A 15,752-nucleotide genomic window follows, 5' to 3' on the forward strand; every position below is an offset into this window, starting at 1 on the left:
TAATAAGGATACAATCAGAGTTAGTTAGTTAGTTAGATAGGTTAAGTACGTTTTTATAAGCAAAAAAATTGGCAAACTCCTATATGGACTAGTTTTGTTGTGCAAGAATAAAAAAAAAATTTTCTTTCATATTGATTGCAAAATTATTATGATCTATTAAATTGATTTAAATGAAATTTAGAGGGTGTTTTATTATGTGATAAAGATTTTCTCTACGAATGATGAAGGTCCTAAGTACAATCTAAGTGGTTGAAAAATATTGAATAAGACAAGGCTTGTTTCCTGTCTTTTTTGTATTTATTGTTATTTAGCAGATAGATTAAAAAATTAAAACATTTTAAACCAGCCGTATCTAATAGAAAATTCAATTGTCGATATTCTTTTGCCTTACGACTTTGCACCAAAATTAACTGTTTTAAAGTTATAAGCAAGGAAAGTAGAAAAAAAATCGATGATTTTAGTAATTTTTAAATATTTTAATTTTTTATTAATGTGCCCGACTTATTTGACAGGGAGGATAAGTCAATTATGATTACTAAAGTTATTACCTAACTATTTCTGCAAAAATCCGAATGCTACCTCTCACATCAAAATTTCGTAGTTTTTTTTTTCACAGATACACCCTTATCTACTGTATCTATTAGAATTTAAATAAAGTGTGTGCACAATTGTAATTAACGTTTATCACAAAAATAATCCTGATAATTATTTTTAACTGGTTATCGTTAAAAATAAATTTGTTAGACACTTAAATCCTGTAAAAAATTGGAAATTTTGTAGTTTTAATTTTTAATTGTTTACATCTTTTACATACAACCTCCCTCTATAGTTACTTGGTAACTTTAAATTACCGATTTTGACTTTTTTCAAAAAAAAAATATATTTGGCTTAAAAATTTACTTTTTTACATGATGATAATCGCATTTGTTAATCCACTTATTAATCATTGCATTTAAAAAAGTTTATTAAAATATTGTTAGAATAATTTCTTAACCATTAAATTTAATGACTTACTATGTTTTTCCAAAATTAAAACGAAGAATAAATTAGCATTGATTCATTTCCAACATTTCCAACATTTTTCCCCTAAATCACTCAGTCTATAGTCAATCAAAATTCAATTGTTTATTTTTTCACAAAAAAATCGCACGAAATGTTTTTTTTTTAAAGTAACAGTTTTTTTAAAGTGTCCTTAAAATGAAAATTACGACTAAATTTGATGACATATTTGTGACATTCTTATGATATAACAAGGAAGTCGGCGCGAAAAGTTCAATGGGACCGCTTTTATGAAAGTTTGTGTGAACATTACGGGCAGTGAAAACAGACTGGCGTCCTCATGGTAAAGCTGTCAGCTGCGGTGTTGCCAATGTAAGACAACTGCGCTATAGTGAGTTTTGAAAATTGTGAGAAAACTTTTCTGAACTTCATTATGTTACATACATTTTTTTTATTTTTTTTTCACCCTCGACTTAAAAAAATTGTAATTAAGTATTTTTTATTATCTATAAAGGTAGGCAAATGCCAACTTTTTTCAACTTTTTTTCTTAGCAAAACGTTAAATATTGTAATGAACAATGAGCCCATTTGACCATGATCATCTTCGTCTTTCAATCTCTTCGGATTATGACCTACGCTTTCTCTCTATTAAGATTACAATTTGTTTTTCCGGGCTGACTTCGTTATATGTCTCCATTCCTTAATATTTCTGCATTTTTCTTTCCATTCTTCTGTATTCATGATTTTCATGTCCCACCACCCTGTACTCGCTCTGTCTTTGCTTCTTCGTTAGAATGGTGTCCGTCTCGTAACTTTTTTGTTTTGCAGTTAATATGATCATGTATTATTCGTTTCTGTTAGTTTTCTTAGTTTCTTTGATATCTGTAGTTCCTTTAAAGCTTTCATCAAATCATCTTGACCCTCTTTAATTTGTCGAAATCGCTTTTAAAGTAAATAAATATTACATCTTATATGGCCAAGACTCTTCCAGAATTTGTTTTCAAGTATGTATTCCAAGGATTTATCGTCGATACTAGTGCTCAAAATTCATTTTGGTACCTTCCTAGTATTTTTTTAAATTGTGGTGAGTATTTATGAGAGTTACTGTAATTTAAATTCTTGAAATACCGCAATTAAAAACCCTTGACAAAATAACAAAGGTTTGAAAACAAAGAAACCTGACTAATAATTTAAAACCTGAAAATTAAGTTAAAAAAAGATTTTCAAACCTACTAAGAAGCTTAAATATCTAGGCATCACACCGTCTAGCTACGAAAATCTAGAAATAGAAGTGGAAAATCAAGTGAATAGAGCAAACAGCCGCAAGATGCCTGAATGAAACAATATGCAGGAATAAAAGTATGGTGAGAGTAGTCAGTTGAGTGCGCCTATTACATTTTCCTTCTATAATTCTTAATTTCTGGTTCAGTGCTTCCATTTCATTTCATCGTTGTCCCGAAATAGATGTAATTGGAACAAGATGAAATTACCTTTTCACCTTATTAATTAAATTTACGTTTTTTAACTCCTGCTATGCACATTTATTTTGTTTTTTGTTAAATTAACATGTCGATCCAATCACCCGAATTCTTATATTAATCACTTTATGATCTATTCATTCCAGAACATGATCTCCTCTATTTCTTTAGTGCCTCATTTAGATAGGTTTCGAACAGTGTTGGAGATAGACCGCAGCCTTGCCTTATTTACCCTAAAATTCTCGGAAAACCAACTGTTAATTTTTATTTTTGATCGGAAATTGTTGTAGAATTGTATTGCTACAAATGTAATATTAATAGAAGAGCTTTTCAGTAGTTGCCATATTCTACAAAAAAGTATTGTATAATTAGCTTTTGTCAAGTCCGAAAATACGAGATGAGTTGGTCTATCCCTTGCTATTCTTTTTTTATTTAGTGTAAATGTGGTCGATGCTAGATGGTCCAACTCAAAGTCCTGATGGCTGTTCTAGCTCAAGTGACTTACATTTATTTTCGACTAGGATTTTTATACCTTTTCCGTACAATCTAGTGATGGTGCTGGTAACTGAGATGCAGCGCTAGATCTTGCAGTGTGCCTTATCCCTTTTTTAATGGATCGGTGTAATCCAGCCTTTCTTTCTAGCTTTCAGGTATATTATCTCCGTTTAAGTATCTATTAAAAAGTTCTGTGAGCATAGTAACAAGCGCATTTTTTTAAAAGTTCAGCAGGGATTCCTTCTGATTTATAGGCTCTTTTTTTCATGATTTTCATAAGTCTGGAACTTAAGTCGACTTAGATGTTAGTTTCTGATCCATGGATTTGGTATTTTTTAGGTATTTGTTGAAGATATTCAGATCTAGATTCTTGTAGTTCTTTGGCGTATATATTATATACAAGCTATACGCTCTCGAAGAAGCTGAACTAAAAGTAGTTTCCTCTACTTTTCTCCATTTATCACTCTGAATCATTGCTCTTTGTATATTTTTAATTTCCATAGTCCTTAAGTCTTCTTTCACTTGTTGTCTCTATTTCAGTATAGGTCTGCCTCTGGTTCTTTTACTCGGTGGTATACATTCCGTTATAACTCTAAACGGATTGCTCTTCTTTCTTCTCATTATGTGTTCATACTATCTAATTCTTTCTGCATTTATTGCTCTAACTAGGTTTTCTTGACCCATCCATTCTTGTTTTTCGTTATTTATTCATTGTCTTGCATTCTGTTCGTTTTTCCTCTTTGGCCCAATGATTTTCTGTAATCTTTCTCTTAAAAACTTTCAATTGCTCTTTTTCTCTTGCTGTTAATGTAAATTTTTCTGCAGCATATACTACTATTGGTTCTATGGTCGTTTTGTGGTACTTATATCCTTTCTTCTTAGATTTTGGATGAATTTACAAGCCTCAGAAGACTTGCTTCTACCTAGAAATAATTCCACTTTCTCGCATTTCCGTTCCTTTGTTTGTTTTTTATATCTTTTAATTTAAAACTTCTTTATTGGTTGCGGTAATGGTTTTTGTCGTCGTCTTCTTGGGAGGTAAGCCATTTTTAATTCTACTCTATAGGCACAAAGCATATATGTGTTGTGGTTTACATATGCACTATTAGGTCTCTGGTCTAGTCTGTTCTGATATTTTTTTGTATACTGGCATAAGAGGAATGAGCGGGCCCCAGTAAAAAGTGAAGAGCAGACCATGGTAAAAAGTAAAGAGGGGACTCCGGTAAAAAATAAAGAGCGGACCACCGTAAAAAGTGAAGAGCAAAAAAAAATGAAAATCGTTACGCTATGTAAGGCATGTATGTATGTGTAGGGAGGGGCTATTCTTATTAAGATCGAATTTATTCAAAAAACATATTAGGATTTTGAAAATCTTTATTTAAATTCTAGTATAAGTATACAAATAAAATTAACAATAATGAATAATAATTAACATTTGAAATCTAAAATTATTAAATTGTGAATATATTTTTTATATTAGTAAAAATATTTACAATAGAGATGCTTTTCGAGTTTTCTGATTAGCAAAGATGTTTATAATTTTCGAAAAATCGCATGATTTTGCCAAATTGCGTGCTCATTGCACACAGTTGCTACGCCTGTTAACTGATCCTGCTACATTGTAGAAAAAATTGGGAAAAATTACGTCTTTGGTCGACTCCGGACCTCTCCGCGGGTCTGGTAGCGACCATAGTAAAGGCTGTTAATATTAAAGTTTTGTTTCCGTCTCAGTTATTTCGTAGTTTTTGGTTGAGATTTGATTGTTTTCTTGCTTATAGGCAATTTGATCTTGAGATTTCAGTAATGGTATGATGCACATGCTATACCCCTATATACTCAGGTGTCTTCTGTGTTTACTTCAAATATCTGTCTAAATATAATATAGTTAATAACTGATGTGGGAAGTAAAATTAGGGGTAGACCAAAACTCAGATGGAGGGATCGTGTAGATGAAGATGGTAGACAAATAGGCGCAGCAAACTGGCAACAGTTGGCAATGGATATAACTGACTGTTTATATTTTGTTTATTTTTGTGGGAATAGAATCCATTCATGACTTTCAAGTCAAATTGTGTACATAAGTTTATAAGTCTATTTCCATTATTATTTGTCACTTCTTAGCCGAAGTTCCTATTACTGGATTATTTTGTCTTCTTCCAGCTCCGTGCTTTCAGGTTTCCTATCATTATTGTTTCCAGCTGATTGTCTATTTTTGAGAGTGCCTCTTGCAGTTGTTGGTAGACTATATAAAAAGAATAACCGCCTAATCTTCTCAATCTTGTCTCAATTTAGTGCGAACAGTGTGCAATCGTAACTGGGGCTCAGATTTTAAAAGTCTAATTTATATTTATAAATCACTAGTACGATCAAAACTCGATTATGGATCCGTTATATACTCATCTGCAAAGAAAACTCTTTTTACTTAACTAGAAGTCATACAAAATACAACACTAAGAATAGCTACAGAAGCATTTTGAACTAGCCCCATTAAAAGTCTACAATGTTTAACCTGGGAACCACCTTTAAATTTTAGAGAATGTACTTGTCATCATAATATCGCTGAACGTTTCAAAGAAACATGTAAATAAAAAAAAGAGCAAACCCTCCCTTTTACGAGAGAATCAGAAGATATCTCTCTCTCCATAATATTTAATTTCCAAAATTTTCTGATTAGACAAATACTATCACACCTTTCCCCTGGATCTTTGCTTCTGCAACATGAGATCTAACTATTTCTAAATACTATAAACTTGAGGCCCCCCCATGCAACAATTATTTAATCATTTTACAACATACTTGCTTCTTTCCCAGAACATTGTCATATCTATACAGATTCATTTAAAACTGTTGATGGTGTAGGATCAGCAGTTATAACTCCTAACATTGAATTACAGTTTAAATTATTTTCCAGTTGCAGTATTTACTTTGGAAAACTATACTCAATTCTGCAAGCCCTCATTTACATACGTACCCGAAAAATTTCAAATTCAGTCATAATTACCGACTCTCTCAGTGTAATACATACGTTAGAATAGTTATATTCAAGTAATCCCATAGGTATTTTAATAAAATAACAATTACATTAGCTAAACAACGCGAAGAAGCAAGTGCGCTTTATATGAGTTCCGAACAGGAAACGAACAAGCAGATTTTCATGTCAGGGAAGCAATACCCAGTACCTCTTCAGTGTTAGTGAACTTTCCGACTGTGTTTATTTCCGACTACAAATCGTTCCTTAAAAAAAGTGACAAATGAATGAAAAACCAATGGAAGTTTTCACAATCAACTATGCACATCGTAAAGCCCTCAACCGATTCTTGGTGCGAGATAAATTTAAATCGCCAGCTGTTTGTTAATCTAACCCATTTACGTATAGGTCATAGCAGAATAACTCATAGCTACCTAATCTTTAAATTAAATCGCCCTATTTATGACTTATGTAACTGCGATATTAATGTATCTTAATAGAGTGTGTTAAATGTATTAGTGAAAGACAAAAACACTCACTCCCTAACAATATAAAAGCAGTCTTAGGAGCACATTGTCAATTTACAAATATGTTTAATTACTTGAAAGATATTAATGTTTTAAACAAACTGTAACTATTAATGTTTTGTAAACCCTATTTACAAATTGTAAAATATGACATTCTTACCCAACTGTGAACTTAATAATTAATCAAAAATACTGTTTAGATTTAAGTATCTATGTGTACAGCTAATAACCCAAAGAGGTTGATGCTGTTATTAATAAAATAAAAAAAATAACCACCTAAAATAGAGAATACGGTTTTGAAACTAGTTTTATAGCATTTCTTTTATCTAATTTAATTAACGGAAATTAAAAGCAATTGTAATTGAAAATACGTTTATTTGGACATTTCGATTCCCAGTGCTGTATTTTGGTAAAGATTTTTGAGAAAGTGCTAATCAAAACGTCAAAATAAAGGTATTTTCAATTAAAATTATAATTAATTCCCGTTAACTATAGAAATTTACAAAATATGTCAGAATTAATTAAGGTATTTCGAAAAACTAAAAAAACGAAAAAGAAATGTTTAACCAGAAAATAGTAGTTTCAACATACTACAGACATAAACAAAGAACATTTAAAATATTGATTTATAATTCGTCGAAAATTTTTATCTCACGAATAATCTGTTGATTTTTGGTTTCTACATTTTTCATTTTCCTTAATATCAACAAAGAATTATCCTTTGTTTCATGAACAAACATAAAAACCAATATAACATATTGGTCTATAAAGGCCAAAATTTGAAAAAATAAACCATAAAATTTTATTGGAGATGATTTTTGCGTTCGTTTTCTTAAAAGACGTGTATATTATTTCAGCATCGCGCTTCTTTATTTCAAAAATTAGTTTTATTGGGGTGTTTTAGGAACATTTTTGGAATACAAACATACTTGTTTTAATTTGTTTTGCCAGCGTTTCATCTCTTTGGATCAGCACATTATTTGTGCGAATTATTAAGAAGTCGTAAAAATATACGAAGAATTTTTTTTAATAGAATTTAATTGAAAACAATTTCGGAGTGATTGGTTCTTTGAAAGGAATCTCTATAAATGTTCACAAAGTGTTTAAATTTTTAACACTTATTTGGTATTTATTATAACGAACATAATGATCATAATTGACCAAATACCAGTTTTTGTTTTATCTTATATTACTCAAGGGGACATAATTCTAAAAGCTTACCGTATTGAGTATTCTTTTTTATCTAATACCTAACACAGTTAACTAAGATTCAATCAAATAAAACACAAAAATTTGCTCTTACAAAAATTTACACTAACACACTAGTAAACTAACTACAATAATTTTGTTGTTTTAAGTCTTTCTTTTAAGCCAGCATTAGAGAAACTTCATACCCCCGACGTTTACCTGTTAGGTAATCGCATGTTGTGACCACTTGTCATCTTGTTGATAGTTTTATTGACTTCTTTCATTTCTGTCACTGTGGAAGTTAAAGTTTTTTAATGTATCTACGATATTCCTACTACTTTATTTTTTAATTGCTTTAATTTGTATATTGTTGGACTGTCTCAGAGTTGACAACCAAACCCTTAGGGGAGGCCACAGGTTTCTCCTAATTTTTTCTAGTTCTGTTTGTCTTGAGCTTCTTGCAGCCAATTCCCAGCGATTATTTTAACATTGTTTTAACGATTTAATTTTATCTTTTTCTGTTACTCCAGTCATCTATCTTAGCATTCTGATTTTTGCTACATGCGTTTGTTGTTCTCATTTTTATTGGGTTTTATATGTTATTTTCATGTTTTGACATTATTTATGTTTTCTTTCTAACGTGTTTTGATCGTCTTGGCGTTTCTCTGACTTATGTAAAGGCTACTTGTATTCTCTATTTTAATTTCAACGAATAATAGTCAAACTTGTATAGTGGTTTCATTTCGTTATGTACATATTTAGGCCGTCTACCGGTTTTGCCGAATACTAATTCGAATGATATTGCTGCGATAAATTGTTGCTGAGTGAGTGTCAAGACACGCTTATGAGTATTTTCTAAAGCTCTAATTGTCTCGTGGTGATTCGATCAACCCAACTAAGTTGGGTTGATCGAATAAGAAGTGAAATAGTTTTACATCGAATGAAAAAGAGCACAGAAATAACAAAAACGATAAAAATTCGAAAGTTACAATATTTCTGTCATGTAATGAGACATCCAGAGAGGTATAACCTTCTACACCTCATGATACGAGGTAAGATCGCCGGAAGGAGGGACCCAGGCCGACGAAGAACATCCTGGCTCCGAAATCTCCGGGAATGGTATTAAGATACCACCGGTAATTTATTTAGAGCCGCCGTAAACAAAGTTATTATTGCCAATATGATCGCCAACGTTCGATAATCGGACAGGGTACTGAAAGAAGAAGAATCATGTTTGACTTTGCTTCTTGACAACGATTAAAATAAAATCTATTAATATTTAAAATTTACATTATTAATATTTTAAAAACAATATAACTACGGTAAAAATTCTACAATATACAATTGGTGAACTTACAAAAATCATATATTTTTTTACAATTTTAATTTTATACAATTTTGTATACAATTTTCTAGTAGTAGGTATCCAGTCTCGTGTCCATGCATCCAGTGCCCAGTGGGTATGTTTTTATTTATTTATTTATTTTTTTTATTATTTTTTTTATTTTCAATATTTTTTGTGTATATTTTATTTTTGTTAATATTGTTAATATTTTTTTTAATTTTTTTTTATTTTTATATAAATTCGGAATATTCGGCTGAATGCCTTTATAAAAAAGTCCGTAGGAGAATGATCATATTTATTCATCCATTCCTGCCTAATTATATTTTTTGAAATACTATAAAGGTCTTCAGGAACTAATAAATAATTTACAAAAGTATCGGAATCTAATGCTTCCTTGGCCAGTTTGTCTACTTTTTCGTTGTGGATGATCCCACAATGAGCTTTAACCCAAACAAAATTAACTATTTTTTCTTTTTCATACAAGTATTTAAAATTGGTTAACATATTTTGTAAGATATAATTAATATTAGTATTATTAGATATATTTGAAAGTTTATCTAAAACACTTTTACAATCTGATATTATTAAAAGATTTTTAATAGTAAATAAATTAGTTTTGATATATTTTAATGCTTCTAATATAGCGAGTTGTTCAGCTGAATAACTTGAAAATTCACTCGGTAGTTTTTTAGCCTCGAAATAGTTTTGTGTATGGTCCCAAAATGCACAGGACGTTTTTTCACCTTTGTTTTATGCATCTGTAAATATGATATGATAATTTTTAAAATCAATTTCTATGTCTGAATTAAACATCACATTTCTTAACGACTTGGGGTAATTAGAATAATCTCTTAGAAAGCGTATTTCTATCTTAGGCACATCAGTTAAGTTTGTTTGGTATATCGGTAACAGTTCGTTTTTATATATATTGTCTTTATATTGTAAGCAGTCTTGATATGATTTACATAAAACCAGTGATTCTTTTCTCTTCCAGTACTTATTAAAAAAATCCATTATAAATAGGTTGTGAACTTTACTAACTAGACTATTTTTAGATCAAATTTTGCACAAAAATTTATTACAGAGATATTTTATTCTTAGCTCTAAAGGCATTTCACAACATTCTACTTAAAGATTTGAAATTGGTGTACTTTTAAAGGCTCCAAGGGACAATGATTTGGCTCAATTTCTTTATTTTACATTACATATCCTTTGTAACGTTATAAATGTCACATGTTTGTTACTTTTCTTAAAATAAATATTTGATTTTAATTTCTTTCGATTTTATTCATTTATTTACTTCTCTCTTTTATTTTATTATTTTTGAAGTTATACTTCTATACGCGCGTTCGACGTTGGAAATTTGTACGGGAGTGAATCGGCCCCCATCCGATTAAAGGTGAATCTAGCTTTTCCGATGCGTGCTCTAATCTTCTGGTTGTTGGTCCATTCTCCATTTATGATGGTGCCGAGATAGTTGTTGTGCGTCACTCTTTCTACAGGGGATTGGTTGACGTATTTTCTGATTCTCTTTTCCATTTCTTGCGAATTACCATAAGCTTTGTCGTCTTAACGTTTATATTGAGTCCATATTGTTAACTGTAATACGTGATTTAATCGGTACTACAATAAAACAATTTTACTGAAAAAAAAAAACAAAATGAACTTTTGAATCATAAAAAATAGCAAAAATTTGCGCCCCGTTTATTTATTTAACACCTAGGTTATATTCTACGAGTTGGCTTAGTATTTTTGTATTATTCATATATATATATATATATATATATATATATATATATATATTAACGGCTACTTCTTCTACACATATAGTTCGATAATTTCTACAGTTAACCTCTTTTTGTTCTTTCTTTTCTTTGTATTCTGCCATTTTTTGGATCCATCTTATCCACCTTTTCTTATTTTAAAATTCATTAAAGTCTCTCTCAATCCCATCAGTTTCATGTGTTTCAGTCCAATATTGTATTATTTTTTGGCGTTCTTTTCCAAATTCTTAATTAATTCTTAATTCTTTCCTTTTTTGCTCTCCTTATCACTATTTTAATATATTTTCTTTACGTGATATATTATACTCTATTATTAGTTATTTTGTTGCACATATGTTGTCTTACCTTCTCCTAATTTTATCTTGTATTTGGACTTCCTTATGCCACCACCGTCTATTTATTTATTTCATTGATTTAAAGTGACCACTCCACTCATGTCTCTTCTAAAGTCCAATGTTGTTTTGTTCCATCTATTGTTTTTAATTCTTCATCAGTTTCTAGTTCATTTCCCTATTTGAGAAATGTTCTAATTTTATTATCTCTGGATATAGTATACTGCTCAATTTCTTCATAATTTTCATTATTTAGTTGCATTTAGTTCCTTTGTTAATAGCCTATGCTGTGTGCTTATTTTTGTAAATATTTTGTGTTTAAAGAACTAAATAATTTACTATTTATTACTATAAAAATAAACCTTTTAAACCCAATAAACCCAATTAATATTTCAATTTATTATGATATATGTTCAATTTACCAATTCTAAGCTTCTTGTATTATATCGCTAATGTGGCAACTTCGCCCGGCGCCTTTTTCATTCACAAATTACAACTTCTATAGTCATCCAATCGCTTCCTGAATCATTGTAGCGCAGTCTCCAGCGCCACGCGGTTTTCTTGGCTCGAGAATAGAGATTGTCGATTCCGCGGTTATTAAGTCACAGTGACAATCATAACTTTGGTTTTTATTCTCAGTAATTGAAAAAATAAGTTGTTTATATGATATTTGAAGGACAATTTTTGAATAATAGTAGAAATTTGCCTTTATTGTCAGTTCTCAGTTATTGGATTAAAAATACGCACAGTGTTCTTTTCTTTTTTATGTTTTGTTTTACATTATTTGTTATCGACAATGCTACAGAAAAAATGCAGTAAAATAATTTGAAATAAAGAAAGTAGAGATAAATTTGCAGCAACATTAAAAATGTGACAGGGATTTGGAGACTAATACAGCAAATATTAATGATATTGTTCTGAAGATATTTCTTGGGGCATCTTAATACAATTACTAGCTAGCTAATTTTTGACATTTCCTTTAAATTTATTTACCCGGAGTTAATTTTAAAGCAATTTCCTTAAAATAATTTCGAAATTATGCCACTGAACCTCTAAGAATCATTGGAACAAGCTGAATTTTGCAAAGAATATTAATTTTAGGACCCCAAAAAAGATGAAAAAACGTTTACTAAGAACAAAATTAATACCTAATTTAGAAGAGCCATCATTGGTTGTAATGGATAATGCTTCTTACCACAGTGTCCTTTTAACTAAACAACCTTCATCTATTTCAAGGAAAGATGAAATTATTAGCTGGTTGATAACAAATAATATTAAAAATGGCCCAAATTTTTCTAAAGCTGAATTGCTACAAATAGCCAAAAATAACAGATAAGAAAATATATATGTAATTGACGAGTTGCTCCGAGAATATGGTCATGAGGTGTTGAGATTACCTCCTTATCACTGTGAATTTAACGCAATAGAATTAATTTGGGCAAATTAATTCTATTGCTATATATTCAAGTCGTATTACAATAAGTAAATTGGTATAGATGGACATGGGTATTCTGAAACTGCTGTGTTAAATATGTGGAATAAGGTACTGGAACAATGTAATGCAGATATTTGGAAGAAATGTGTCAGACATACTAATCAAATTTATTGCAGTGTTTTCAAAGATAATTGAAACTCTGGTTTATACTAGAATGAACGCTTTCCTAAAAAAGCATAGTGTCTTGCACAATTCAACATGGTTTTACATCTTCTAAGTCTACAACTACAGCTCTTGCAAATTTCGTCAGCTTAGTGTTGGATGCTTTGGACAGACGAAAGAAGGCATGTGGTTTATTTCTCGATTTGTCCAAGGCTTTTGACACTTTGGATTATAATTTGTTGCTAATAAAATTTGAGAGGATTGGTATTCGTGGTGTAGTTCTAAAATGGTTTACATCCTACCTAGAGAATAGAAGACAAAAAGTAAAAAAAAAAACATCTAATGAACTTGTAAACGAATCAAACACATTGGATATCCATTATGGTATCCCTCAGGGTAATTTATTGGATCCTCTACTTTTTATAGTATTTATTAATGATATAGCTTTGGTAACTAATTCACTGACTGGGTTTGACATCATCAGTTATGCGGATTATACCAACATTCTAGTCACAGGAACGTCTGATCAAAATGTGCAAAATAAAACTACACAGACACTATCCACCATCAACAGTTATTTCTTATCCAACAAATTAGTTTTGAATGAAGAGAAATCAAAGTATATGATTTTCACGTCAAATAATTTATTAAACCATCAAGCCACTATAGAAGCAGCAATAGATAAAACAGACTGCACGAAGTTGCTGGGGGTACTTCTAGACAGTAATTGTAAATGGTCAAATCACATTTCTAATTTGAAATCCAGATTGAGTTGCGCATGTTATGCATTGAGAATTCTTTCACGTCTCTTTCATACATCAATATTAAATACAGTATACTTTGCCCATTTTTACTCAATACCCAAATATGGCATTGAAGTCTGGGGTTGTACCTCTGAATTAGAGCAGATCTTTGTACTTCAGAAAAGAGCTATTAGGATAATGTATAAAATGAAATTTAGTGATTCTTATAGAGGCATCTTTAGACAAAGCAATATTCTTACAATTCCTGGTCTGTATATTTTTTCGTGTATAATGTATTTACATAGCAAAATTTATGAATTTAATAAATTTCAATTTAACCATGTTTATTTAACCATGTTTAAGATTTAGAGACAATCACTTTATGCTTCCACAACATCATTCTGTTTTGTTGGAAGGTAGCACACATTATGCAGCCATAAGTTTCTTTAACAAATTACCAATAGATATTCGAATGAATTTACATCAGAAACTTTCGGAGGTGTGTACATCAATACATTTGTAAGCTAGAGCCATATTCTAAAAATAACTTTAAAGTATGTTTTATTCGTGTTTATTAATTTATATACTTTTAAGATATATGTCTGCAACTTTGACTTGTCTCATACATGTACTTTGTATAATGTCGCATGTGATCAATTAATTTGACTTGACTTGACTATTGTTATAAAGTTACCCAATCTTTTATTTCAGTGTTGTTTGAAGACATGTTTGGTATTTTCTCTAAGAATATGCTACGGTATGGAGCGTTATCTATTATAATTATTAGGGATGCCTCAGACAAATTTTTTAATAGTTGATTTTCAAGCCACGATAAAAAAATTGCTTGATTAATAACTTCATGGTAGTACATTATAGCCGATTTAGAGAAAAATATAGCCTGTTCACCCTTAATGAAGCCATTTCCATTACCAGCATGAACAATAATATATCTAAAAAAAAAGATTTATTTTAACACCTTCATATTTTCAATATGATTACGGTTATATATTATGATGAATATAAATATATTACGGTTTTCCATCAGTTTTAATAGATTTTACACATATTTTATTCTCATCTTGCCATAAGCGACATATAGATCTATAGATCAAGTTTCATATATAAAAAAAACTTGTAGAGTTCTTCGTGTTTATATTTTTTAAATAATCTCAAAGATTCTGCTCTCTTCACAGCAATATGAAATTGTTCCATCAGTCCTCGCCTTGGATCATCTATTAACCACTTAAACTAAATCTAATTACTAATTCTTTAAGCAAAAATTAGGGCAAATTTCAGAAAGACAGAAATTTTACCGTGTCCACTATGGTATTCTGTTTTTTTTACTTTAAAGAAAAGTTGAACGACTAGGAAAACCTGTATATTTTAAAAAGTAAAAATAATTTTAATATAGGCAAATGTCTTTATGACAGTCAATTAAAGTGTGGTATTTTACTCACTACTCACTACAAATGACCTATTAACCGCTCATTAAAAAAAGCATTTCCGAAGACAGACATTACCGCTGACCGCCCTAGTTTTTTTACAATATTTATTGGGGCATACATAAGCCAATCGATTTTATTTCTGCTATGACAGCTCCAAGTTGTATAGGAGGGTGTCGAGTTCTTTTTCTTGTCTATATGCAGGATCCATTGGCGAAATATCGGCCAACCTCTATAAATCAGCAATCCGTACACTGTCACTTTTCCTTTCGACTTACTGGACCATGATATGTTAACCTGAGAGCTGAAATAGGTCATGAGTTGTTGGTCTTGAAAGAATTTTTTCACAAATGTGGCGGAAAGGCTTGTTGGAGCGATATCTTTTTTAAAATTAACCACTAGACAGGATTTTAAAACGCAATCACTGATTTTTAATTGATCGACAAATAAAAAACAAAACTAAATTTATTGTAGAAGAGTTGTAACACTTTTCGATATAAAACAAACAAGAGAGAAATATTGCTATTAGAACTTTTATTGGTTATTAAAAAATATATTATAAAAATAGTAAGCCTGTAATGAGTCAAATTTAATATAAGATAATATAAGTGTGACTGTAAAATGGTCAGTATTGAATGTATGGTTGTGGTAAAAAATATAGTAGAACGGTTGTTTTGATAATTAAATATGTAATTAAAAATATTAATTTTTTACTAGGTGTATACCGTCAAAGCAGGACATATCGTATGTGCTAAAATTAATTTTGACCATTCTTATTTACATTTCACCCTCCTCTTTACTATTAATATACTCCTAATTATTGATAATTGACGTAGAATAGCTTTTGAATGTGT

The 15,752-nt window shown here is 30.3% G+C and overlaps 1 protein-coding gene across 2 annotated transcripts in view; it reads right to left on the reverse strand.

The window, feature by feature from the left end:
- Window positions 1–1,301, reverse strand: part of ETHR (ecdysis triggering hormone receptor) — a 337,454-nt gene extending 336,153 nt beyond the window's left edge. For both annotated transcript variants that reach the window (XM_072532442.1, XM_072532441.1), the window contains exon 1: window positions 1,015–1,301. The gene's annotated coding sequence lies outside the window, so the exon portion shown is untranslated. The remainder of the gene's footprint in view (window positions 1–1,014) is intronic.
- Between the last annotated feature and the right edge of the window lie 14,451 nt (window positions 1,302–15,752).

The sequence above is a fragment of the Diabrotica undecimpunctata genome, chromosome 5 (assembly GCF_040954645.1).
Source record: "Diabrotica undecimpunctata isolate CICGRU chromosome 5, icDiaUnde3, whole genome shotgun sequence".
Taxonomy (NCBI): Eukaryota; Metazoa; Arthropoda; class Insecta; order Coleoptera; family Chrysomelidae; genus Diabrotica; species Diabrotica undecimpunctata.